This window comes from Lissotriton helveticus, chromosome 3_1 (assembly GCF_964261635.1).
Source record: "Lissotriton helveticus chromosome 3_1, aLisHel1.1, whole genome shotgun sequence".
Lineage (NCBI taxonomy): Eukaryota > Metazoa > Chordata > Amphibia > Caudata > Salamandridae > Lissotriton > Lissotriton helveticus.
In genome coordinates, this window is record NC_136061.1 from 2,032,724,155 (window position 1) to 2,032,749,342 (window position 25,188).

Below are 25,188 nucleotides of genomic sequence, written 5' to 3' on the forward strand. Positions count from 1 at the left end.
TTCCCCCTTTTACCGAATCGGTATTTACCGATTCGGTAATTGCCATTCATTCCTATGGGCCTTCAGGTAATAACCGAATCTTAACGATTCGGTAATTTTTAACCTACATACCATTTTCCGAATTTAAAATACAGAATCGGTATGATTCGGTATTTTAGAGTCGGTAAAATGGAATTACCTACATCTGGCCCCTAGTGAGGAAGTTGTGCACACGCTTTATGGATCAAGAAAAGAATCTTCAAATTAATAAACTGATGGCAAATTGTTTGAAGGGATAGAGATATTCTGACATTCTTCAAGCAAGGATGAAGTGTGGAGCATGAATCTTTAGGCGTGTTTGTTTCTATAAGGTTTTGGGCAGAATCCAGCCTAAAAGCAACAGGAGTAATCAAGATGGACATGAGGAATGTGAAAGACAAATCTTGACCAGGAGAGTAGTGGGTGTCTGTTACAGGAGTCAATATTTTCAACATTTGTGGCTTTGAATACAGTAGAAAATCTGCATCATGAATAACTATGTAGGTTTTCCTGTGGCATGCACACCACGGGAAGTTTTTTGACGAGGAACAGGGATTAGTGATAAAATGTTTGATCAGTGGAAGTCAATCATATTTTGAAAGATTTGATTCCAATCACTGAAGATCTGCTGACATGGTCCATGGTGTACGTTTCCTAAGAGGATGCTAACCATCAAAAGATATAAATTATTTCTTTGACTAGAAGCTATAGTGCTAGGTATAAATGAAATGGACCTATAGGTTGCGAAGTGGGTGAGGTGTATAGTGTAGTGTGTCTGATTTCCTTCACCTTCTTTAAAGGGCCCTAATGTGTGCATGTCTGTCAGACTATGTGTAGCAACTACTTTGCCACACTCGAGTTTGTATCTTTTTTGGGGCCACCTACAGCCAGGACCAATGTCGGTCCCAGTCCTGGATGCAGTTGTGTAGGACCAGGAACAACACTTTTTCCAGTGCGTTCAGACTTATAATTGATAACTAGCACAGTATGAGTTTCATGGTTGAGAACAAGTGGCTGAAAGTAATGGAATCCTTATTACTCAGATTTCTGTACCAGGAGTTGTCTTTAACTGTGCCATTAAAGGTTATTAAATATCAAAGTTCAGCAAGCAGATTAAAATTAAAATGTATTAGACAGTGACTGTATCAAGATAGAGGCATGTTGTCACTGATGCCTATATTGATATTTACTGAGAACAATAAATCAATTGTGTGTCCCCACTTTGTTTGTAGGGTTCTCCATGAATTAATAGGAAACAGAGGTAGCTCATGTCAGCAATACCCCACTCAGTATTGTATTAGTTTATTTTGTATAACGACCGCTGATCCCAAGGCAGGCTAAATAATTGTTAACTCATCTTTTGGCTTCCCTCTCAGGGGTCAGTCAATACAAAGTTTATTGTGTAGATTACTTAATCCATGACAATATAAAACATTTAAAAAGCATGTTATACTAAGGACAAAAGGGAACGGTGGGTCAGTGCAATACCCTCTAGTGTTACTGGCACATAGTGTCCAGGGATAAAACTCAAGATATACAGGTGGTTTTAGTTAAATTTAGTAATTTGGCTATTTGAAATCTATTATAGGTGAACTGGTTTGAATTTTATGTGAAAAAAGTAAAAATGGTTTAAAATCAACTACAAAATGGAATAAATACATAACAAATGTTAAAACTCAATTACAAAGAGGTCAGAGTTTACAATGCCTAATGTCCGTGGTGCAGGAACTAAGAATTATCAATCTGCAGTCGTCTCTATGCTTTGTTGTGTATTTTTAAGAAGGTCCTGCACTGCTTTAAAGAATTTGCCTATTCTTACCAATTCAAGGGGAATCATGGTACTAAAAATCCAGTTCATTGCATTGTTGCATGTTCTTATGCCATGAATTAAAAAAAGTGGCTTTAATAGAGTTTGCCGGAAATCGAGCAACATCGGACAGCTACAAAGTAAGTGTAGAAAAGTTTCAGATTTGTAGCCATAAAGTCTGCACTTGACAATCTTGGAGAGCAGTGGCCAATTCGGGTTGAAGTCTTTAATATGTAATGCCAGCATCCTTGCTGCCAAAATTTGGGTTAGGCAAGCTTTCCTGATTGTGCAATTAAGAAAAGTTTGGGCCTGAAGGCCAACGTGGCTGTCGTTGTTGTATGATAGTGCCAGGGCCTTAGCAGCAGTGTGGACTTAATATTTTCCATGTCCGCAGTCATCGAGAGGAATTGAATCTGTTTTTTCCAATATGCCTTTTACTGCAATGTGCGTAAGTGATGAGGTGTTTAGAACGGTCAAGTCAATTTGAAGAGTAGCTGCTACATCGTTAGATAGGTGGACCATGGGTTGTTTTTATATTTGAATATATTTTGCAGGATCAATTTCAGGGTGCCTGGTATCACCGTTGTGCATCTATAATAGTACTTTAGAAAGGACCCCATGCTAGACAATGCAATGCCCTCCAGGCCAAATTCGAGTCTCACCAGAGGCCCCCTGGTGTCATAAGGCAGTTTAAACACTCTTTTATAGACTTTTAGATGTAATTTTTTGATAATTTTGATGAGTAGACCCGGGAAGGCCTCGCTGACATAAGTGATTGCAGATGGTAATACGACCCTGAGCACTTTTCTGATTGGAGGCTGAGGTGGGGCTTTCAAAGGCTGTGTGTAATTGGCAGAGTCTAGTTGTTATTAATGCTGCCTTATCCTTTAAGTGGTGCATGTGTGTTGTAGGTTCGCCATTTGCAGAGAACCATATGCTCAGATAGTTATAGGATGTGGCTCCTGAGATTTTTAAGGGACCCAGAGACGAGTTGCTTCTTGTTTGTTTTAATGTCCTTCCGATGGATAACACCTTTGTTTTGGAGGCGTTTACTGTCATCTTGTTTACTATGTTACATAAGTGAAGAGAGTTTAATGCGCTCTGGAGTCCTATTTTTGTTAATGTTAATGGGATTTATAAAGCACACAAATATCTGGGGGTGTCTTGGCGCTGAGAATGGGTGTCGAATTCTGGAATAACTACATTTTTAGCCCTTTCCTAAAGATGGTGAGGGAGCTAGCACTTTTGAGTTCAATTGGGAGCGTATTCCAGAGTTTAGAGGTGCCGTAGAGAACACTGCGACCGGCCCAGTGAGATGATCACATTCTAGGTACTGTCAGGAGTTTGTCCCCTGTGGAACGAAGTTGTCTGATTGGTTCATACCAGACAAATGGATTTTTAAGAAAGAAGGATCCTTTGTGCGTCCGTGCTTTGTATGCTAGACACAGGGCCTTGAATTTGATGCGTTGTGATACAGGGAGCTAGGACAGTCCACGAATATTTTTGGATACAGATTTTTCCCTAGGAATGTTAACCAGCAGCCGAGCCGCTGTGTTTTGAACAGTCTTAAGTTTTTTTAAACATTGCTTCGGTATGTTCAAATAAAGCCCATTACAATAGTCCAATTTTGACTGGATTGGCGATGTTACCACTGTCTTCCTCTTGTCCGTGGGGATGTAGGGAAAGATCTTCCTTATTTTCTTAATAAGAAAATGGGAGGCGGAGACAATGGCGTTTGTCTGATGTGAGAGTGCTAGTTTATTGTCGAACCATACTCCCAATTTTTTTGTCTTGTGCGCTGGTTTAGGTGATTCGCCCATCTATTCCAGCCACCATAGGTTGCCCCAGTTGGGTTGCATGTTGCCAAACATTAGGACCTCGTTTTTTTCAGAATTGAGTTTCAGACGATGTGTACTCATCCATCTATTTATTGCACTCATGTAATTCTGAAATTGTTGAGCAGGAGAGTCTTGATTCATATAGGCAGCCACCACAATCTGGGTGTCATCTGCGTAGGATGTCAGACTAAACCCAAAGTCCCAGATCAGAGACGCAAATTCAAAGATATAGACATTGAAGAGAGAAGGGCTTAAGGAGGAGCCCTGTGGCACTCCGCGTGGGAGGGCATACAGCTTTAAATAATACCCATCTACTGATACTGTTAGTCTCCTTTCCTTGAGAAAGGAGGACAGCAAGGCTAATGCCATTCCCCTGACCCCCAAGCTCTCCAGCCGCTGCTGCAGGAGAGAGTGAACCATGGTATCGGAAGCGGCTGATAGATCGAGGAGTACCAGGGCGGCTGTACCTCCTCTATCCATCACCACTTTGATCTCCTCTTTGACTTTGATGAGTGCCGTTTACATACTATGCTTGTGATGGAAGGGGAACTGGGAGTGATCGAGCAGATTGTTTGCAAGAATAAATTGAGATAGCTGAGTATTCATGATTTTTTTGATTATTTGGCTGGCAGCGGCAGCCGGGCTATAGGAAGATAGTTGTTCGGGTTGGATCCATCCAGATTGGGTTTTTTTAGCAGTGGAAGGATGGAGGAATCTTTACATCTGGATGGAAAATTACCAGAGTTAAACATAGAATTGAAGATTTCTGTGAGTCCAGGGCTCACCACTTCCGCTATTTCTTTCAAAACGGCCGGTGGGCATGGGACAGAAAGAGACCCCGACTTTGCTTCTCTTATAAATTTTTCCACTACCTCTGAGGATGTAGGGGAGAAATAGAGGAGTGTGTTATTTTTAGTCTTAGGGCTTACTGTTCGAGTAATGGGAAGGTAGGCTGATGTGTCCTCAAAGACCTTAAAAATGTCCAGGACTTTGGCTTTAAACGCTGCTGCAATATCTTCACAAAACGTTTGGTTACCCTTAATCCCTGTGTTCTTGGGTACAGCTAGTTTATTTACTACCACAAATAGTTCTTTAGAGGAGTTTTTGCTTTCTCAATCTGTTTAGTGAAAAATTACCTTTTCTCTGATATTAGTAGGTTTTTATATTGTATTAGGGCGGTTCTATATGCCTCTCTTTCTGCTGTGTGGTAGTTCGTTCTCCAACACCTTTCTAGTCGACTGCACCTTTGCTTTTCCTTCCGTAGTGAGTCAGAGAACCAGGGGGCTGAAGGGATACTCCTATTCACTGAGTTTTTTTTGTAGTCACCGAGGCCTTATCTGCGTCGTTAAGCCAGTCGGTGTATTCGATGACAGCTACCTCTGGTTGAACATTAATTAGGGGTTGTGAGTCATGAAGGGTCGTTTTATCCACTTTATTCCACTCTATATATGTAGAGGGAGGGGGCTTTGTAGTCCCCACGTGCCCTACTGTGGAGATTGGGAGGATGAACTTGAGTAACGAATGATCTGTCCATGTCAGTGGGAGGCTTTCTTTTAGTGTAAGTCCTTGCACCGAGGTAAAGATGCCGTCTAACGTATTCCCAGCCTCATGTATGGGAGTCTGTACTAGCTGAGCTAAGCCTACGGCCCCAGTGTGTCTAGTTGAGTGCCTGTCTCCCTGTCATCTTTATCTTCGAGATAAAAGTTGAAGTCGAGTTTTGAGTTGTCGAGTAGAACAATATCATCAGCGTACTGTAGAATTGTGATCTTAGTTTTGCCTATTTTTTAAGGGATTATATTAGCGTTGTGAAGTGCCCGGGACATGTCCCCCGTGTATAAAGTAAACAACATTGGAGCGAGGACACACACTTGCTTTAGCCCTTGGTTGGTGTTGATCTTCCTGGTTAATGTAGTGTCTGACAACTTGACCCTCACCCAAGTTGATGAATTAATGATATAATGGCATTAGCAGACCACTTGGAATACCCCACATCTGGTGTTTTCTCCATAAAATACCTCTGTCCACCAGGTCGAATGCAGACGAATAGTCCACAAATCATGCGTAGAGACCTGAGGATTTCCGGCTGTTTGCCTGGTTGGCAAGATAAGATAGAGTAATTATATAATCCAGTGTGGAGGAGTTCGGTCTAAAGCCTGTTTGACAGAAAGCAATTATTGCGTTTGTTGTTGCCCAAGACTGGCTATCAGACGGTAGTTGATGGGATTCTGTCTAATGCTCTTTTTAAAGATTGGATACAGTATTGTACCTCTCCAAATGTCGGGCACTTGATGGAGCTTGGCGCAGATGGTAAACAATGGGGATAGTATTGCAGGCCATAGTGCTTAATCATCTTTAAACCGTTCGGCTGGGAGACCATTTGGACCAGGTGCACCTGAAGCTCTTGTTTTACGTAGTGCTTTTTAAATGCTGTTGATCGTATATATGGAGACACAGCCCTTTGGGTCATCAGCGGGGTCTGAATGTTTGAGTGGGAAAACTCTCGGTTGATCGACTACGTATAGGTTTTTTACATGAGAGGACTACATGGCTTCATTTATGACATTACTACTTATAACTTCCAGGCATGTTTTGTTTTTTGATATGCCTCCATAAATCAGCCTGGTTATGCTTGCTCATTATGGAGTAAACATATTGCCAATCCTTTCCACTCTGCTGTTTTTTTCCTGCCATATCAGTTGCTTATGTTGTTTTCTTGCACCTTGAAGTTCCAATAACAGCGCAGTGTTGGCTTGTTGGTTACGTGTGTTTTTGCCTGCCTTCGTCAACTTTCGAATGAGCCGTGAGTTAGTCAGTATAGACTGACTTTTGTTAGAGGATTTTGACTGATGTCACCCATGGCCCGGGTGGGAATTCAATGTTTCGTGGATGCCTCTGGTTATGGAAGCCCAGTGAGTTAATAGGTATTGGCCACTTTGGCCATGCAGAGCCTGTCCAGTAATGACTTTCCATGATGCTTGTTTCCGTGGATTGACGTGGCCCCATTTTATTCTCCAAATTAGATGTGCTGATTCGTCGTTGCAGGAGGTGCCCAGAACCTTATGGCCCTTGCGTTTAATTAGGTGAAGATTTAAGATTGTACAAAGAGGAAGGTGGTCGCTATCATTTGAGGGATACACTTTGAAGCTCTCAAGGTGGTTCATGAGTTTTTCAGAAGCAACATAGCTTATCCCCCTGAAAGTTTTCAAGAGCTGTGTTGATAGCTCAAAGTTGTTTGCTATGATCTGTGCGGACTTTAGTCCATGTTTGCTTAGAGTTTTATTTAATTGAAACCTTAAGGAATTTAAAGTTGAACACAGTGTGTTGAATGATGCTAGGTGTCTCAGATGAAAATTGCCACAGATTATTATTTCATGATTAACGTGATTGCAAAGGACTTGATCCAAATTATCTCTCAGCTGGCTCAGTCTTGTAGCTCGTGCTGAGTCAAAGATGTTAAAGTAGACGTTAATCAGGAGGATCTTAATTCGGGACGCAGATGTCTTGGGGCTCTCCAATATGAGTGCTTGGAGCATCTCATCTTGAGTTGGAATTAAATTAATTATTATTTTCATGTTCAGATTAAGGTATAGTGACAAGCCTCCAGAGGGCCTCCAAAAGATGTTTTTTTTCTTTGCTGCTTGATGGACCCCTTGGAAGCCGGTGATTGTTAATGGAGTTAATGACCATGTTTCTTGGAGGCAGAGAACGTTGGATGCCATTAGCAGTGATTTTGCTGTGTTTGAGCTTAAAAGTCTTGAAAGCCCAGCTACATTCCATGACAGAAGGGTTATGAGTTGTTGCGGCTCTGATGTGCACTTCTCACTGCTAGGAATAGGCTGTGGCTTCACTGGACAAGATACCCAGTTCCAGTCGGATTGATGTTCTCCCCAATTTGTCATGTTGCTATTTCCCACTCAGCATAGGCATGGAATGTCTAGTTAGAATTTGAGATAACCTACAACGCAGGCTCAAGTTGGTCCATATCCTTATGATTGATGGGTATGCAATCCAGTGATTGGTAGTTGACAGTCAAGACTGATGATGAAGGCACGTACATGAGCAATGTTGCACTCCACTAATAACTGATTGAAGGAATCTTAGCTAGGACTGGAATCTCCTTGTAGCTGATGGCCACCGAAGAAAATCCGGCACAGCCCCTGCCAGTATCTGGGTTTTATGTATGGATTTTGTAGTCCATCAGTATAAGAGTTTAGAACTATTTATTGGAAGAATTAGAGAACCATGTCTCATTGAGGGTTTAGAGAGTGTAGAAATTCCCGATCAATACTGTGCTAATTTGGAAGGATGGGATCATGTTATGGTTAAATAATGAGGACTATGTCGGTGAGCAAGGAGCTTATTTGATGTATGTGAATTAATGAAAAAGCGATTTTGAGGAAAAACAAATAAATCAAAAATTAAAAGGAAGATTTTAAAGAAAAGATTATATTAAGGAAGCATGTGCAAGCCTACCATTGGGTGAAGGTTAGGGGTAGTGAGTATTTTTGGGGTTGATGGCTTGGTGATATTAGGAGCAATAAGGTTTTTCTTTACGGGTTTTAGGGCTCAGGGATGGGCAGAGATTAGTTGAGGTGAGGGTTTTTTAGGGCTCAAGCATGGGTAGAGCTTAGGAGTGGTGAGTTTTTTTTAGGGTTCATCAGAGATGAGTGGAGTTTAGGACTGTTACAGGACTTTAAGGAATGGATGTCGTTTAGGCATAGAAAGACTTTTTAGGGTTCAGGGATTGGTGGAGTTCAGTGGTACTGAGAGGATTTTAGATTAAGAGATGGGTAAAGTTTAGGAGTAGAAAGGGCCATACGGTTTTACGGATTGATTGAGTTTACAGGTCGATTTATGTATGGGGAGTGGAGAAACTGAAATCTTGGTTTGGATTCAGCTAATTAAAAGCATTAAAAGTAATTTTTTGCCAATGTAAATCTAAAATAATAACCCCTGACATAGGATTGAAATAGATAAATCTGACAAAAATATTTCTGAAGATAACACATGCAACTATTTCATTTAAACCTTAAAAAATCAATGTGCAGAAGCCAATTTTGAAAATCAAAGACATTCTATGAATAGGTTTCTAAGAAATGATAAATGCCATTCATCCTGAAAACTTTTGTCAGTAATAGTATTTCATTAAATCATTGTTCTATGGAATAAAATACAGCCTGGCATGTATCTGGTTGGATGAACTCAGACTTGGAGCAGTTTGTTTACCAAATTTTCAATGGTCTGCAAGGACATCTGAGACAATGAAGAACACTTTTGGGGTGATTAGTTCCAGAATCACATGTTGTATTTCTAAGGTTTGTATGTGAGGCCCCGGTACATAAAGGTCAACAAGTCAGCTTGTGACAAAGGATGTACATGGTGAAGAGGAAGGAGCAGAAAGAGAATGTTTGGGGAACTGCGGACAACAGGAGGAATTCGGAGTGGAAGTGGCTTCATGTGACTTGTACCGGTAAAACAGGTAGGAAGGATCAGAACAAGTTGGGTACAGTACCCGAGAAAGAATGCCATTGTGAATCCTGTTGATGGGAATCTGGTGGTCAGCTAAGAAAAAGAGGATTGGTAGGTCTGGAAATATATATGATATTTGCAGTAGATGTGAGTTACACACGTTCATTTAAGACCTAGTCAGGAGAGCTTCTTGTCATGTTTGGGGTGACTTTCTGTGAACTTTAATGTCATATTTCCAAGCGTATTGAAGCACTTTTGGAAGCCTGCAAACAGTTAATATTTACTGAAGATTCTCCTGTTCAGGGATGTTCCAAGCAGAGAAAGGATGGTAGACTATTCGAAGGCACGAGAGGCAGTAGAGGCAGTTCCTATAAGTAGAAAGGAGTAGAACATAGTTAAGAGGAGAAGCGCAAAAAAGTTCAACACTCCCTTACTATAATTGAATTATAGCATATGGCATGAATTGGAATTTAATACAGGCCACCTCAAATTGTTTTGTGGATTCTTTAGTTTAGTTAGCTCAGATGGAACGTGGTGAAGTTGGAGATTATTCAGCTGGTGGTGCAGAGAATTGTGACTAAGTATCATCATTCGAAATGTAGGTTATGACAGAAGAGGTTTAAGAGGCGGTAAGAGAATGTATTCCCACACAAGCAGCATGATTTTGAAGTTCTCAAGTAAAAAGTTTGTTAACAGATGTCCTACCACCTCTTTGGCCATATTTGCATAGAGGGCAAGATTAGCAAAGAAAATAGGATGAGGTAGTAGTTCTCTCTGTGCAGGGTCTTTACAGTCTACAGGGCTACAGATGTACAACAATGCTGTTAACAATCACAATAACATTTCACACTAACAATTACGCCCAGGGTTGATGGGGGAAGTATGGTGAATTAACAGATCATATTGCTATAGAAGAGGGGTTAGGTTGGGTTGTACACTTTATTGCATTTTAGACACCCTATATATGTGACCAAATGCTTAAATGATTGTGAGAATGACTCCCCTAAATTAGATGGCCACAAACTCCCTTCCCTAATGTTCACTTATGATGCGCTTCTGATCTCCCAAACTCCAATGGGATTGCAAATCTTGACAGACAAGTTTACTGATTTTGTCAAGCATAGGGTATTGGAAATTAACATTAGTAAAACCAAATTCATTATATTTAACCCGCACAAATTATACAAAGGGAAACAGAAACTAGAAAATACTGTTCTAGAAAGAGTGGATAACTTTGAATATTTGGGTGTCAGAATTTCAGCAAATATTTTATGGCCCCAGCAAATCATTAAAAGCAGCTTGGTAATTCAAGTGCAATGTGGCTGCTGTATTAAAATGCACAAGGGACCACATTAAGATCAGTGATTCCGGTTTTACAATTATATAGACTCAAGCTGTTGCAGTTTATGAAGCTGAGACTTGAGGCAACCAAAAATCAAGGAGAATAATGTTGCAACAAGTATTCTTCAAATGCCCGCCAGTACTCCTCTACTCCCCCTTTATCTTGATTGGGATTTAAAGAGAATACTCAATACAGCAAATTTGGGACCACGAGTATATTGGTTAGGAATATGGCACAATGAAGTTCTACAATCATACTGAAATAGGTTAAAGGAAATTTTGAAACTGGACAACATCAAAGAAATAACTTGGCTGAACTGAGTCAAAAATTGGCTTGATGTCTTAGACTAATGCTCCTTTTGGGACGATCCAATAAGTATTAAAGGTAGTTCATACAACCTCCTGAAAAATAAATATTGGCTGTTTATAGAAGAGAAATGATTTGCAAGTTCCACGGGAGATGCATGACCTGAACAATTCTTACATTTTAAGGCATTCACACATTTGCAACTTTTATGGATGATATAGTCCCACAATATTCTAAAACTCAATATATTAGGTTTAGGCTGGGGATTTTACCAACCAACAACTTTACGCAGAAATGGAGCATTGGCACCAATGATTCCACCTGCTGCCCATTTTGCATAAATTTGTCCGAAACAGAGGAGCATATTTTGTTCCTCTTGCCCTTTTATTTTTAGGCTATAAGAATATGGATTTGACCAATAAGTCTGAGTCTGGGTGCAAGGCACTATAAAGCAGCAATGAAGATTTTTAAGGCAGACACCCAAGGCTATATTGTCTTTAGACTAATTAGATTTTGTATTTGGCTTGGTGCCTGAGTAAGCGTCTTCTGGCCTGAGTAATGCAACTGTATGCTGGAAGCACAGTATTCTGATATTGAAGTTTTAATATCTTTTTTTTAATTTTACAAGATCCTGTTCTCTTAGGGATTACTAGTTGCGCCTATTTATTGTGCATTGCAATTTTTATGGGGAGATCTCCTGAAACAAGCACCAGTACTCTTTACAGTCAACACAATTGGGATGTCTGTCTTGATGCCTTGATGCAAGCATGTGTATTTTGCAAAGAAACATGTGGAATAGAGGAAGCATAGGGCATGCGCACTAGGAAAATATAACAAGGCTGTAAAGCTGAATGATCTATCCACATTTTAAAAACTAGCAGGATTAAGGTTTAGTTTTGTGGAATAGTCCAGTTGAGAGCATATTGGCATATGAGGTGAGGAATAATCAACTTCCAGTTGGGCAAAAGCAAAGAAGAATTTTCAGCATAACTTTGAAGAAAGGGTATTTAAATGTGATTTTTGGAAATGAGGGTCTTTAGTTGGCAGTGGTATGCACCCTGTCCAAGACGGGACCCTTCCTTCTTGTCAGAGTAAGAGAGTTACACACATAGGATAACACCTGCTCATCCCCTTGGTAGCTTGGCACCAGCAGTCAGGCCTATCTCAGAGGCAATGTGTAAAGCATGTGTACACAACACACACAGTAACAGAAAAAACACTATGAAAGGACACCACACCAGTTTAGAAAAATAAACAATCTTTACCTGAACCAAACAAGACCAATATAACAATAATCCAACACACCGAACTTAAGATACCACTTTTTAAAGGTTTTAAGCAATGCTGTCCATTATTATGTTATCGATACCGTGTTTTTACACAAAATACCTTAGATACATCAAAATCCACAAGTGAAAAACAGCCACAGAGGAAGGAAGCATGGGAAAACAGAGAGATGCGTCAGTTCCTGAGTCCCTGGGGAAACGATGAGTTAATTCTGCTGCACGCATGAGAAGTGTTGCTTTGGTTCCGGACTGTAAGGGAAAGCAATGCGTCAAAATCCAAGGCAGTTCTGGTCTGCAGGTGATGCAGTGGCAAACTTACCACACAGCTGCAATCCGTGGAACTCCAATCATGCTGGAGCTCAATCGTGGCGGCAAACAGTCACTGCATCAATTCTTTCAGCCGCAGTCCAATGATACGTTGATTCTTTCAGCTGCACAGCAGGGCCTGCATCAGAGTCAGTGTGGTGGTCTTGGACTTCAGAGACACGGTGCATTGAACTTGAGCTGCAGCTGTTTCTTTTGCTACGGGCAGGCGCTGCATTGATTTCTTTGTCCGCACAGCAGTGCTGCATCGGAAAAACAGGCACTAGAAGGGGGATGCATCAATTTTGCTGCCTTTTGCAGCAGGAACAACCTCCAAGGGCCCAGAACTAGAATTGGCACCACGTGGCAGGGCAGAAATACCAGCAGTGGAGTTCAGGGATGCTGCAGGTGAAGTATTTGATTGCCCATAGACTTCTAAACAGGAGGCAAGCACACACAAGCTCTTGGAGAAACTTTACAGGATACACAGCAATGTCCAGTCCTTTTCCTCTCCAAGAAAGAAGCAGCAACTGCAGGCCAACCCAGCAAAGCAACACACAGCAGAGGGGTGGCATTCCTTCTCATAGCTCTTCCGCTCTTCTTAGCAGAGTCTCTTGAAGATCGAGAAGTGTTCTAAAAGTTTGGGGTTTTAGGCCCAATACTTACGCCGCTTTCTGCCTTGGAAGTAGGCATACTGCAAAGGAGAGTCTTTGTAGTGCATAGAGCCTTCCTTGGCCATTCTTGGCTCCAGACGCTCTCCAGTGGAGCGGAGACAGTATTGTGAGAGGCCAGGCACAGCCTGCTCAGGTGTATGTGGCAACTCCTCCCACCACTCTAGCTTACGAAGGCCCAATCAGCCTGGTGATGGGCAATCAGGATATTCAGTGCACACCTCAACTCCCTTTCTGTGACTGTCTAGAGCGAGTGCACAAACAGGCCACTGTTAGTCTAAACCAAACATTGATTCCACTGGCAGGCAGAGGCACAGAATGGTAAAACAAGATAATGCACATTTCTAAAAGTGTCATTTTCAAATTCACAATTTAAAAACCTCGTTCACTAAAAGATGTGTTTTTAAATTCTGAGCTCAGCGAGCCCAAACTCCAAATCTCTAGCTTTTTCTGACTGAAAGTTACACATGAAAGAGGTTCCAGGGTCTCTCCATTGATAGCCTATAGGAGAGCTAGTGCTTGCAACAATGAAAAACAAAATTGGCAGTATTTCACTATCAAGACATGTAAAAGTGGTACATGTCCTACCTTTCACATGCACTGCACCCTGCCCATGGGGGTACCTTGGCCCTACCTTAGGGGGTGCCTTACATGTAGTAAAAGGTAAGGTTTGTTCCTGCAATGGCAGGCCTGAGACATGTTTACAGGGCTACTTGTGTGGTGTCACAACCAGTGCTGCAGGCCCACTAGTAGCATTTGATTTACAGGCCCAGGGGACACATAGTGCACTTTACTAGGGACTTACTAGTAAATCAAATATGCCAATCATGGATACCCAATCAGAATCACAATTTACAGAAGGAGCACTTCCAGCATTGCATCAAAAATACAGGAGGAAGAGGCATAAAGACAGGGGAAACCATGCCAAGGATGCCAGGTCTAACAGTGACTACTTGTATAATGACTACTGAGTAGTATAGAAGCAGGAAGGTGTCTGTGAACATGCCCTTGTGAATGCTGACTATGCAAACCATGTGCTGTTCAGAAGCCAACTGCCACACTTGCCATTTTATATAAAGTCCATCAACCACCATTGATATAGTCATGAATCAGAAATCTAATTATTCTGCTGCCACCTCTATGTCCCATGGTTTGAAACGTACCTCCGACTGCCCCCCTAACTCTAGCACCAGCTCTGCCTCTTTTTCCTCCAGGGATTGCTCTCTAGGAGAGAAAGACTTTCACAATGTGCATACTTCCTCATGGATTTTCAATGGAATGGATGGGAGCTCACCTCTCTTATGCACTACTTTAGAGGAGTGGTGGCTGGCACAGATGGTGGGTGGGGTGCCAGGAGCGGGAGGGAATAAACGTGGGAGAAGCCGGAGCGGAGGAGCTGCCACTGCTTTAAAGTCATTACCAATACAGCATTCTAAGACTGCAAAGAAAGCCATTACACATCATAGGCGCACTCCAGAAAAGGCAGTTGCGACTGAATTATATTATAATATTTACCATCATGATGAACGTGAAAAAGGCATTTGACTTGATTTCTGTAAGAATTTTATGGACCATTGTCAAATAAGCTAACAACTTCATCTTATGCTCTCTGCTAAGTCATCGGCAAGACACTCTAGGGTACACCTTGCGCTTTACAAATTTTTTAACATAACATAGCATAAACTATTATGCAATCAAAAACCATGCAAATATTCAAAATAAATAAGTATCTCTCTGTCCAAAACGTTTAAAGACTACATCAAATATACCTAACAGCTGGGGAATGGGTAGAGAAATAGAAATCAAGTGCTACTTCATTTGACATTCATTCGTTGCTAGATCGTTAAATTTACATTTACATTTTGCACGAAAAAAATACTGAATTGATATTTATTCCATAGATACTCCTGAGTCACTCAATTCCCCAGCAGGAAGTCAGCGATATTGTTGAGTAACGCTATCATTTTTCATAACAGGAGCATTGAATGGTACTGTCTGTGCTTGTACTGCAGCTAATGGAAATCAAGGAATCGATAGGGTAATGGGAGACTCTGAGCACAAGCTATACTACAGTCTCTGAATGTTGTACACTTACACAGCCCATTCTAGAGAACAGCTTAGGTAATCAAAGGAGTTGCTAAAGCATTTATAAACGATCCAGCTCACTGGAAGACAAAATTACGCACCAATTTAAAAATGAGCATCAACTTTTTATTTCCAGAGGTCTGACCCATGTGAGCCCGAGAAGCTCTTCCTCTTGTTCTCTCAGTTTCCCTGATCCTCTCTTCAATAAAAAAAACTCTAAACTTATAAAAGATGCAGTGAAATATTTCTAAATTGTATCCAAACATCGAATCTGAGCTGACTACTTTTCAGTCTTCAGTTATGTGTTAAGACTCTCAGGGCCTCGGTGCATTCCTGTCCTTTTCCCCTGCACTGGCGCACAATGGGCTGCCATGCGCCAACTCAGGCATGGCATCCTTACACCATGGTGTAAGGGTGCCTGTGTTGCAGGACTGATCAATTTTGTGCAGGAAAGGACACCTTCCTGCACAAAATCATTAAATTCAGGTGATTTCCTCTTTGTATGGTTGCTGCTAAGTGTAGCACACATAGAAAAAGGGGAAAACAAGGAGAAATGAAAACATTTTTCCTCGTTGCGCCTCCCCAGATTCGCATTCCCAGGTTTATGGTTTCTCGTAACTCTGGGAAAGCTTCAAATTCCATGGGTGCTGTGTGGGAACACCCACAGCATCACCCATGGAACGCCCCTTTTATGCAGTGTTCTGCGTAAAAGGGGCACATACTTACAAAGCCACGAAAAGCCAAGTAAAGTGGCTTTACGTGCCTTGTAAATATGCCCGTGCACCTTGAGGCACCAAAACGTCAAAAAAGTGACGCTCTGGCTGCAGTGGCTCGAATCTACAAGTTTCTCCCTGGTGTCATTTTCTCAAACATGGCTGCATTCTAAATTGATACACACAAGATGATGGACGGAATGTTGCAAAATGGCAAAACATTCACCCCCAGTCACAGATCTGGGTTTAATCCATCGTTATTTTGCTCACCAAGCCACCCCAGTTCAGACATGGCCAAATGCAAATCAGTCTTTGGATGGATTTAGGCCTGGATCTCTGTACTGGGGTGGATGTATGACATTGTTCTGCATTCTGTCCATCAACTGTTGTTTTTGCATTTGTCACCCCGAGTGGGACGGGTATGCTCAGACGTGAGTCCCGGGCTCTCCACACCACTGGATTCAAACTACCCTGGCTGATGACGGCTGATGGCTGGAGACCGGTCCTAGGATGCTTGATTCCGGTCCAGGGATGACATGGCTTGGCAGTTCGGCTGGACTGTTCCCATGAGGCACAGGGTCAAGGCTGATTTGCGTGTGGCCATGTCTTAACTGGGGTGGTGTGGAGTGCAAAAAAACGATGGATTTAGGCCCAGATCTCTGAACTGGGGTGAATGTATGACATTGTTCTGCATTCTGTCCATCAACTGTTGTTTTTGTATTTGTCACCCCGAGTGGGACGGGTATGCTCAGACGTGAGTCCCGTGCTCTCCACACCACTGGAATCAAGCTATCCTGGCTGATGGCCGGAGACCGGTCCTAGGATGCTTGATTCCGGTCCAGGGAATACATGGCTTGGCAGTTCAGGCTGGACTGTTCCCATGAGGCACAGGGTCAAGGCTGATTTGCGTGTGGCCATGTCTGAACTGGGGTGGTGTGGAGTGTAAAAAAACGATGGATTTAGGCCCAGATCTCTGTACTGAGGTGAATGTATGACATTGTTCAGCATTCTGTCCATTAACTGTTGTTTTTGCATTTGCCTTCTAAAGTGATCATAAAAAGAATAGCTGGTTAAAGAACATGACTGCATTTTCGTTTTTTAACGGATAGCTTTGTTCATACCGACTTTCTGGTCCAAGCCAAATGGCTTAAAAGCGATTACTTGAAAACCCATTTCATTGTCAATGTTGCCTTTCTTGTTACTTTACTGTAAAATGAATTTATGAGCATGTTATCCTTAGGGAAAGGATATTTTTACCTATAGAAGTGAAAAGAGAAGTCCTTTGTTGTGTCCACAGATTATTGAAACATGTAGCTCAGGGCATATTATTTTTGCAACTGTCCCCGGCCAAGATATCTACACAGTTCCCTATAAAACGAATTCTGCATTTCAACCCAGAGAATATGTTGGTACCCCATATGCAGCTCCGGAACTGTGTGCTTAGTATGTGCAGTGAATCCTACCTGCAATTCACAGTCACAAATGCACGTGCTTGTATTTGCAATGGAGAATCAATTCACTGTTGCACAAAATCAATTGAAACGTAATGGAAAGGACTCCCCTAAATAGTGAGTTGAGCCTGGGGTGTAGAGAAGCACATGTGATGTACTCTTGCTTTTCCATTGCTAAACCTGAACAACTTGGTCTGGCACAAACACAAGCAATGAAAGCTTCAGCGCACCATGTCAATGCGCCTCAACCCTACTCCGAGTTCACTATTTCCACGCATTGAAGATTGTGTGTCGTGTGATATGAATATAAAGTCACTGATACACCCAGCTAGAGCATCACAAGAGCGCCAAGACAGCAGATAGCTTCAGTTACATTGAATCCATCAGACCACCCATCGCTCTGACATACGACACTTCTGCCACAAACCCTTAGCTCATTTAGTGAGATTCTTTACACCTCAACTGAATCATAATCTTCAGTAGGAAGCCTCAATCTCCTAAAATGACATACATCACCAAGCTTCAATCGGGCTGCACTCTTCATGTAGGAACTCAGCGTGTCTGGAATGATCATTTAAACAGAATACAATGTTGAAAGACAAGTGATTAACCCTTTAAAGTTGTGTCATATGAGAACGACCCTGCAGTACAAATGACTCAGGGTGTACTCCCACTGTAGGACGTCAAAAACACCCAGATGATAACGGCTTTTTACCACTAACAACATGAAAGCAGATTTAGAAAGCATTGGTGTAACTACAAACAGATAGCTGTAAGTGTTCAAATGTTTCAATGAATCTGCTGCAAGGATCCAGGGATTCTCAAAGCAGGACCTGAGATATATATGCACAAGGTCTACCCTGAGAAGGCGTGAATCAGAACCAAGAACGTGCCAACGTGGTCTGCTCCAAAAGATGGGAATCCTTTATTCATAACAAGGTGCTCATGGGGGAGGAGCCTAGCTCGCGACCGAGATGGCCGCGCTTTAGCTCGGCTCCGTTCGCCCGCCTGTGTTTCCACATTTATCCTGCTGTTATCCTGCCCCGGGAAGCCCTCTTTGCTGTGTGGTAGTGCTACGACGCCCTGCAGGCACTTACCTCTTGTTCCGGTTATCCTGGCTGCTGTGTCTCCGGTGCGGTGCCCCCGATCGTTTCGGGGAGTCGGAGGCGGACTGGCCTGGATCTTCTTGCCGGCTCCTGGGCCGGACGGAGCCCGCGGGTCTGCCCTTCGGGGCGCGGTGGAGGTGGTCGGAAGGCCGTTGTTCGTGTGGGCCGGAGGTTCTTCCTGGCCGATTCCCGTGGGGAGGAGGCCTTTGGTGGAGGCGCTGCCTTCCATTGTCGGAGCTCCTCGTGTATCTGGCTTGCTCCCCCTTTGTTCTCCGGTCCGGCCATTTTGATTTTGCCGCCCGGACTCGGAGAACGGGACCGGCGGAATAGGGGAGCCGGCGAGGTCCCTTTCTTCTGGTGGCCCTCCTTCCTGCCCGGTGTGCTCTGCCTCCGGTCGGCGGGACTACATTTGCCTTGACGTCGCCCCGGCGGAGGTTGTTGGCCGCGCGGCCTGGTCGGGCTCTCAAATGGCGGCCGACCCCAATTGTCTTGGCCGGGCCTGGACGAGCGCTGGAGGCCCGCCGCATGGCCCGGATGCCGGATACTGTAAAGGTTTACCTACACTTAAGGAGGTCCTGGACGCCCTGCTCTCCTGGCGACTCTTGGTGGCCGCGCCTGTCATAGCTTCGGAGGTGGTTCCTCGCTGCGGGCCTCCCGGGCCCCCACGGCCGGATGTGGCTTTGCCGTCGCGGGGTGCGGCTGGAATTATCCTGGCGGAATTGGCCCCGGCTACGACCGCGTCTGCGGGTGTGCGTAACTTGATGGCACCTCCTCCTCCTGCGCTACCTCCTTTGCCTCTGGCCCGGGAGCTGGATTTTGCTTGGCCTGACCTTCATGACTCTCCCGGTTCCTTTCGGCCGCCGCTGCCCGGCGATCTCTCCTGTGCTGGCCCAGATGGGTCGGTTTCTCTGAACATATCCTTGGAACTGTGCCTGCATCGTTTCCTACTCTTCGTGACTTTCCTGGATCTTCCGTGTTTTGCTTCACGTGTAGTTTTTGGACTGCCGTTGGATTTTCCTGCTGTCTGCCTTCAGTTCTTCGTGGCCTGGTCCTCGATGGATCGGACCGTTCCCACTTTGGACAAACAAGGACAGGGATGATGTGCATTGGCTTCTGCGTGCGGTAGTCCTGTGCTGGTTTGGATGGTCAACGTGTTTTGGTATGGTTATATGTGACTGGTGGGTGCTCCTGGACTGTAACCTGATAATCTTTGGCTTCCCGGGGACTCGGACCTTCGACTCAGGCGGGTGGCTGGGTGCGTTTCCTCCTGTCTCCCGGCCCTCCCCCGTGTGTGTGTGTGTGTGTTTCCCATCCCGTGTTCCCTTCCCCTTCCCTTCCCATTTTTGTCTTCTGATTCCGACTCAACTTTGTTCCGCTATATTTCGGGTTCTAATTAGGGCGACAGGCACGCTGCGGGGGGGTAGGCCGTAGCCTTCTGCAGGGGTGCAGGGTGGGCTTTAGGGGTGGGTGGGGGAGTCTGTCTGTATTTGGGGGTCTTTTTCCCCCCTTATTTCCTCCTTTTTTGTTCTATGGCTCTTGTGTATTTACTTTTTCGGGACTCTGTCTCCTCATGTGTCCCCCTGGGGAGTTTCTGTGGCGTTCGTATTCCGGTGTGTGTCTGATTGTGGCCCACTGGTTATTTTGGTATCGACTTTTTGGTATATCGATTGCCGGATTATGTTGTCCTGTCTTGTCTCCTGGGGGTGCGAGGTTTGGTGGGAGTCCCTTCTTTCGTCTCCTTTTTCCCTTCTCCCCTTCCTCCTTTATGGGGGTTTCTTTATTTCCGTTGGGGTGCGTATCGTATTGTCTTTGCAATGGGGGCCTTTTTGACTATGTCTCCTCAATTTGGGTGAGGGCGGTGCTGGGTGAGCGCGGTTTGACAGATGCCATTGTTGCTTTTTGTAATCCGATTATGTGTATATTCTTTGGTTGCTATGTTTGTATGGCTTCTTGTGTCATTCTGTGTTCATAAAATGGCGGCTTGCCGCGGCCCCTCCCTTGTTGTTTCTTCACGGCCCGTTAGTCTTCTGTTCCCCCTCCCCGCATTAGAAAATTAACCTTTTATTATCCTGTTCTTGCTGACTGCTCGATAGCCTTTGTTGTTTCTCCTGTGCTCCTGGTGTCAACTCCTGTGAAGAACTTATTCTCCTTTGATATGCTTCTTTACCGTGTGGTGGCCAGCCCGTGGGGTTGTAGGCCCGTATTTGTGAGCTTTCTTTGTACAATAAAGGTTTTAAAAAAAAAAAAAAAAAACAAGGTGCTCATGATTCTTCCAGTATCCCTGTGTGTGATAACTTGCATCAGCCTCAATGTGACATAAGCGAAGGTCACAATTCAACCCTCATCTTGAGTCACCGATTTTGAAAGGATCTTGTGTGGACACAAGACAATCAACATAAAGCGGCGAGGTCACCAGATGAATCTGCCCTTAAACGACTGTGCTGCTACCTTGCAGTCCTCCTTTCATGTGGTTGGCTATGGCTGAAGCTGACATGGGCTAGCTCTTGCACGTGCATTAAGGAGTTGGTTGACCCTGCAAAATGCTTGAGTAGCCTCCCTTTACTAAGCGAACTTGTTCCCGGTTCTTGCAGTACACCAGTGAACAGCTGCATCTTCTGGAAATCTTTGGGAATTGTCTCCCAATTCTGGGTCTGAAACGTTAGCCTGTAAATCAAAGGCGAGCAAACCCTGTTCACACCGCTGAAGCATACCGTGTCCCTATCTGTATGCTAAACACGGCACTGATCCCAAAACGCAAACAAAAAATATTCAAATCACTGACACGAAATATAAAATGTTTACCATTAACACGGGTGAAATATTAAACACATTTTTATAATTCTCTTTGACAAAATCTTGTAGGTTCCCCAAGCAGGACCAAAAGTGTCTAGTCATGAGCGGTGAGCAGATGAAAATTGGATTGTTTCTTTTGCACTAAACAGGATAAAAAAGAACACATGGCAAATGTGTTGTGGTAAAAATAATACCAATACTACTGGCGAATATCTGGGAGCTGTGGAACATTTATTCCATTTTAATGGGAAAGGAACGTGACTGGGTGTCTGCACCTCACTCCGCCGCGAAGATAGGAAATCAAAGCTCTGCGCTAAAATAGAACACGGCGTGACCTGCCGGCGTCGAGTGGCGCAGTGGTGAGGCCTCCGCGCGCAGTAATGAGCAGAGGGAATCTGTCTTGTCTGCGCACTCACCCACGTGACTCGGCGCTGCCTTCCCGCCCACGGACCGACACAAATGTGCCAGGATTACGCATGCACCCAATGAATAATTCTACCCCTGGGAGCAGGCTGGTGAAGTAAGTACCACAAGGCCGTGAGCGTCCAACAGCGCCCGGAGGACTCAAACTGCCTTTTAATATCGCGTAGTAATGCCCAACAAACAGGGAAATGTATGTATAATAGAAACCTGAATTGACTGATTTAAACAAACTATAGTAGGAGACCAATTTCCATGCAATGCAAGAGGATTCTAGAAATTGCACCTGGCAGCGGTGGCAAAATCCAGGGCAGCAGGTTAAACCAAAGGATATTGTTAAATCATTGCGTTTTTTGAGGTTATCATTAGGCCTCTCTAAAATGTATGCCCCACGCGGCTGTATGTTATTAACCCGTGCAAAATTGCAGGAAGTAGCGATTGGGCAGAAGTTGTGTTCTTTCACAAAAAGTGCTGGCCCACCTCCCAGCTGTGATCATTTGTTTATCCAGCTGACTGAGCTTGAACTTTCAAGAGCACACAAATGACATTGTGAAGCTATTAAAGTCTCATAGATTACTGGATAATTTCACATAGTTTTCTCTGGTAGCAGCACAGACGGGAGCAGGGCAGTCATTAACATATAGGAAACTTTGGGTGCAATTGTCACTTTACTTTTTAACCTACACCAATATTATACTATAGCTCTTTGGTGCCCCAAGAATACATATCCATACCCATGCTATCTACTTGTAATGCTTCACAATACCATACAACCTTCCTTTAAAGCCCGACTTATGGGCATTGTCTGTGCTTTTTCTAAATATGTTTATAGCTTTTGTTTACGTGGAGTTCTCTTTTCTTGTTTGGATGATTTTAACACACAAGACTCGCGCGGTCATCAATTCACCAAAATATCACGGGTGGCGGAGTGACCTTATATACTATGTCTACCCCACCCATTATGACATTACAGGGTTGACTCCCTTGTCCCTCCCTTGGCCCTTTGCTATTGAGGTGCTTCGACAATGGGATGTAATGGAAGCTACCGAAAGTAAACAGGGCTGCACCACACTGTTTCATTTGTGCTGTGTCTGCAGTTCTTGAAACCAGGGTGACAAGGGCAAGGGCACCAACCACAGGGCATGTCGACAGCAGCAGTCGCAGCCATTTGCTACACCCAATGGAGGTGTATGAAGGATCGGCAGCCGTTTCCTGTCGAGGTAATTTTTTAAATATTTTTTATTTCCTTTGCTTGCTCTTCCTCTTCCAGGTAGCCCCTGGGCTGTCAGTGCAGTTCAGTCAACATCCAGAGTGAGTCGGCCAGAAGCATCCAAGGAGAGAGTCCACAGTGGAGCCGGGACTGAGGGCCGTCCAGAAAAGACTTACATTTCCACAGTGGTAGCAGTGGACCACCGATAATATTCTGCTGACAAACAAATACACATTTTGCAAAAAAAATAATAATAATAATTTCACTGCAATTAATGCTATGTTAAGTCTGTAAAAGAAAGATCAACCTTACTGTAAAAAAACGGGTGCAACCTGAAAAACGGACGCAATACACATAATTCATTAGATAAAATCCAACAAATCTCGTATGTTCGGCCTCATCAGAATTTAAAATGTATGCACAACAAGCAAATAATGACAGGAAAAATAATCACGTGCAAAGCAGATAACAAAACAAAAAAAATATGAATGTCTGTAAAGGTGCTGTTGATAAGACCCTCTGGACGTTACAGTTTGGGCTCTTGAAAAGGATGGTACATAGGGAAGGCCGAGGCATCAGAACAGTGAGGAGCGCTATCACTTGAATTGCAACCCCTGTGTCAGCGAATCTGCTGCACTGGTGATGTTTTCACTGACCTGGTGCTGTCCACAGCGTCAGTGCTGAAAGCGGAGGCTCGCTTGCTGCACAGGGTGTAAGTCACTCTGTGTGCCCCCGAATCAATTCTAGCCTACTAGACAGTAATATAGAGGAGACCGAGCATCGGGGTTCATACAGCGCGCACTGCAGCGCGAGCACACCTGCCGCTGACAGTCACCACACCCAGGTCCCAGTACACCCTGCTCTATTTATGCTGAGCAAGCAGGGGCGGCTCCTTGTACCGCGCAACGCTCGGATGCAGCAACTCAAATGCGAGTTCATTTTCAAACGTCACTTCGTTCTGCGCTGATTTACAAGAATACGTGTATTTTTAACAAATCGGGAGTTCTCATTGCGTGCAAGCCATTTCACAACACACACGGGGTGTCACTTATCTCTGAAAAGTTATTCTACAACAAAAGTTTAACAGCTCTGTGCATGTTGCCTGGTACGACAACAAAGGATTGGGCTAGACATACAACAGTCATTGTGGGGGTTCAGAAGCGGGGATGTTCCATTATTTACACACAGACGCACACATACACACACGAGTGCCCTCAAGGTGACAGCCTTTTGTTTAAAGAATGTTGACGTGACCAGAAGCGTGCAGAGAACTACACAGCGTGTGGGAAGGGAAACAGAAAAGAACGCTTTGGTGGCAATCCCGATAACAAGAAAGAGGCGGATGTGAGTGATACAGCACCCTCTGAGTGACGACAGGCAGCCCTGGGCAGAGTTCCCTGGGCTCAGTTCACCTCTGCACCCACGGCCGAGCGGTGCCTGCCCTATGCACGTCTCTAGATGTCACCCGAGGAGAAAGTCTGTGTGACTTAACGAGCTGTGCAGTAACACCTTGGCGCATTGTTTTCAAATAGTCCAATATTGTGCACTAAAAAAAAAAAAACTGGCGCTATGACTGCGCCTGCAACAGAATCCGGTGACAAAGCACCGCAGCGGGTAGCGTACCTGAAGTGGGAAAAGCGGCAAGACCAGCTCCTCAGCCTTTCATCTTCTCCCCCCACCATCCATTCGTACTCGGGGGCCGCAGAGCTGCGGGGGTAAGGCTTCCGGGACTGCAGCCGTCACTAGCAACGGATTAAGAATGAAGTGCTCGCGGATCCCGACAGATCATCCCACGGCAAGCAGCACACCCAGGCCGGCAGGGCGAATGGAAGAGTCCATCAGGCAGGATAGCAGCAGGAGGAAACGGAAAATAAGCGGCGCGCGCCTGGGGAGGCAGAGAGGAGAGCAGATGGGTGGAGGGGGAGGATGCGGGCTAACATGACAGATGTGTTGACTTCAAGTTAAAGAGGAAGCCGAGGATGCTCAGCGCGAAAAGGGCAGGGCAGAGAGCGTTCATTATCCGAGCTGCCGCCCAGCTCTCTGCTGCACTGCCAGTCTGGTACTCCAGAGCTGCCTCCAGCGAGGGAGGGGTTGCCCGGTTTGTAGGTGTGCAGTCAGATTTAACTTGTAGAGGCGCGCGCACACCCCCCCCCCCCCCCCAAGAGCTCGAATTAGGTCTGATGGGTAGAAATTTGAGAGCACGGATTGGTCGGGTGGATCACGAACGGTTTAAGCAGTGCTGATATACACATTCCTCCCACACACATTGTTCCATCTCTTCATGCTGCATCCCTGCCTGCGTTCGTAGAGTTAGGTTCATTGTACTCTGTAAGATCAATGCGTGTATCATAACATATACAATGCTGCTAA

The 25,188-nt window shown here is 44.3% G+C and overlaps 1 protein-coding gene across 1 annotated transcript in view; it reads right to left on the reverse strand.

Moving 5' to 3' along the window:
* Nucleotides 1-24,544, reverse strand: part of SV2B (synaptic vesicle glycoprotein 2B) — a 624,280-nt gene extending 599,736 nt beyond the window's left edge. Inside the window, exon 1 of the mRNA XM_078684094.1 lies at nucleotides 24,442-24,544. The gene's annotated coding sequence lies outside the window, so the exon portion shown is untranslated. The remainder of the gene's footprint in view (nucleotides 1-24,441) is intronic.
* Between the last annotated feature and the right edge of the window lie 644 nt (nucleotides 24,545-25,188).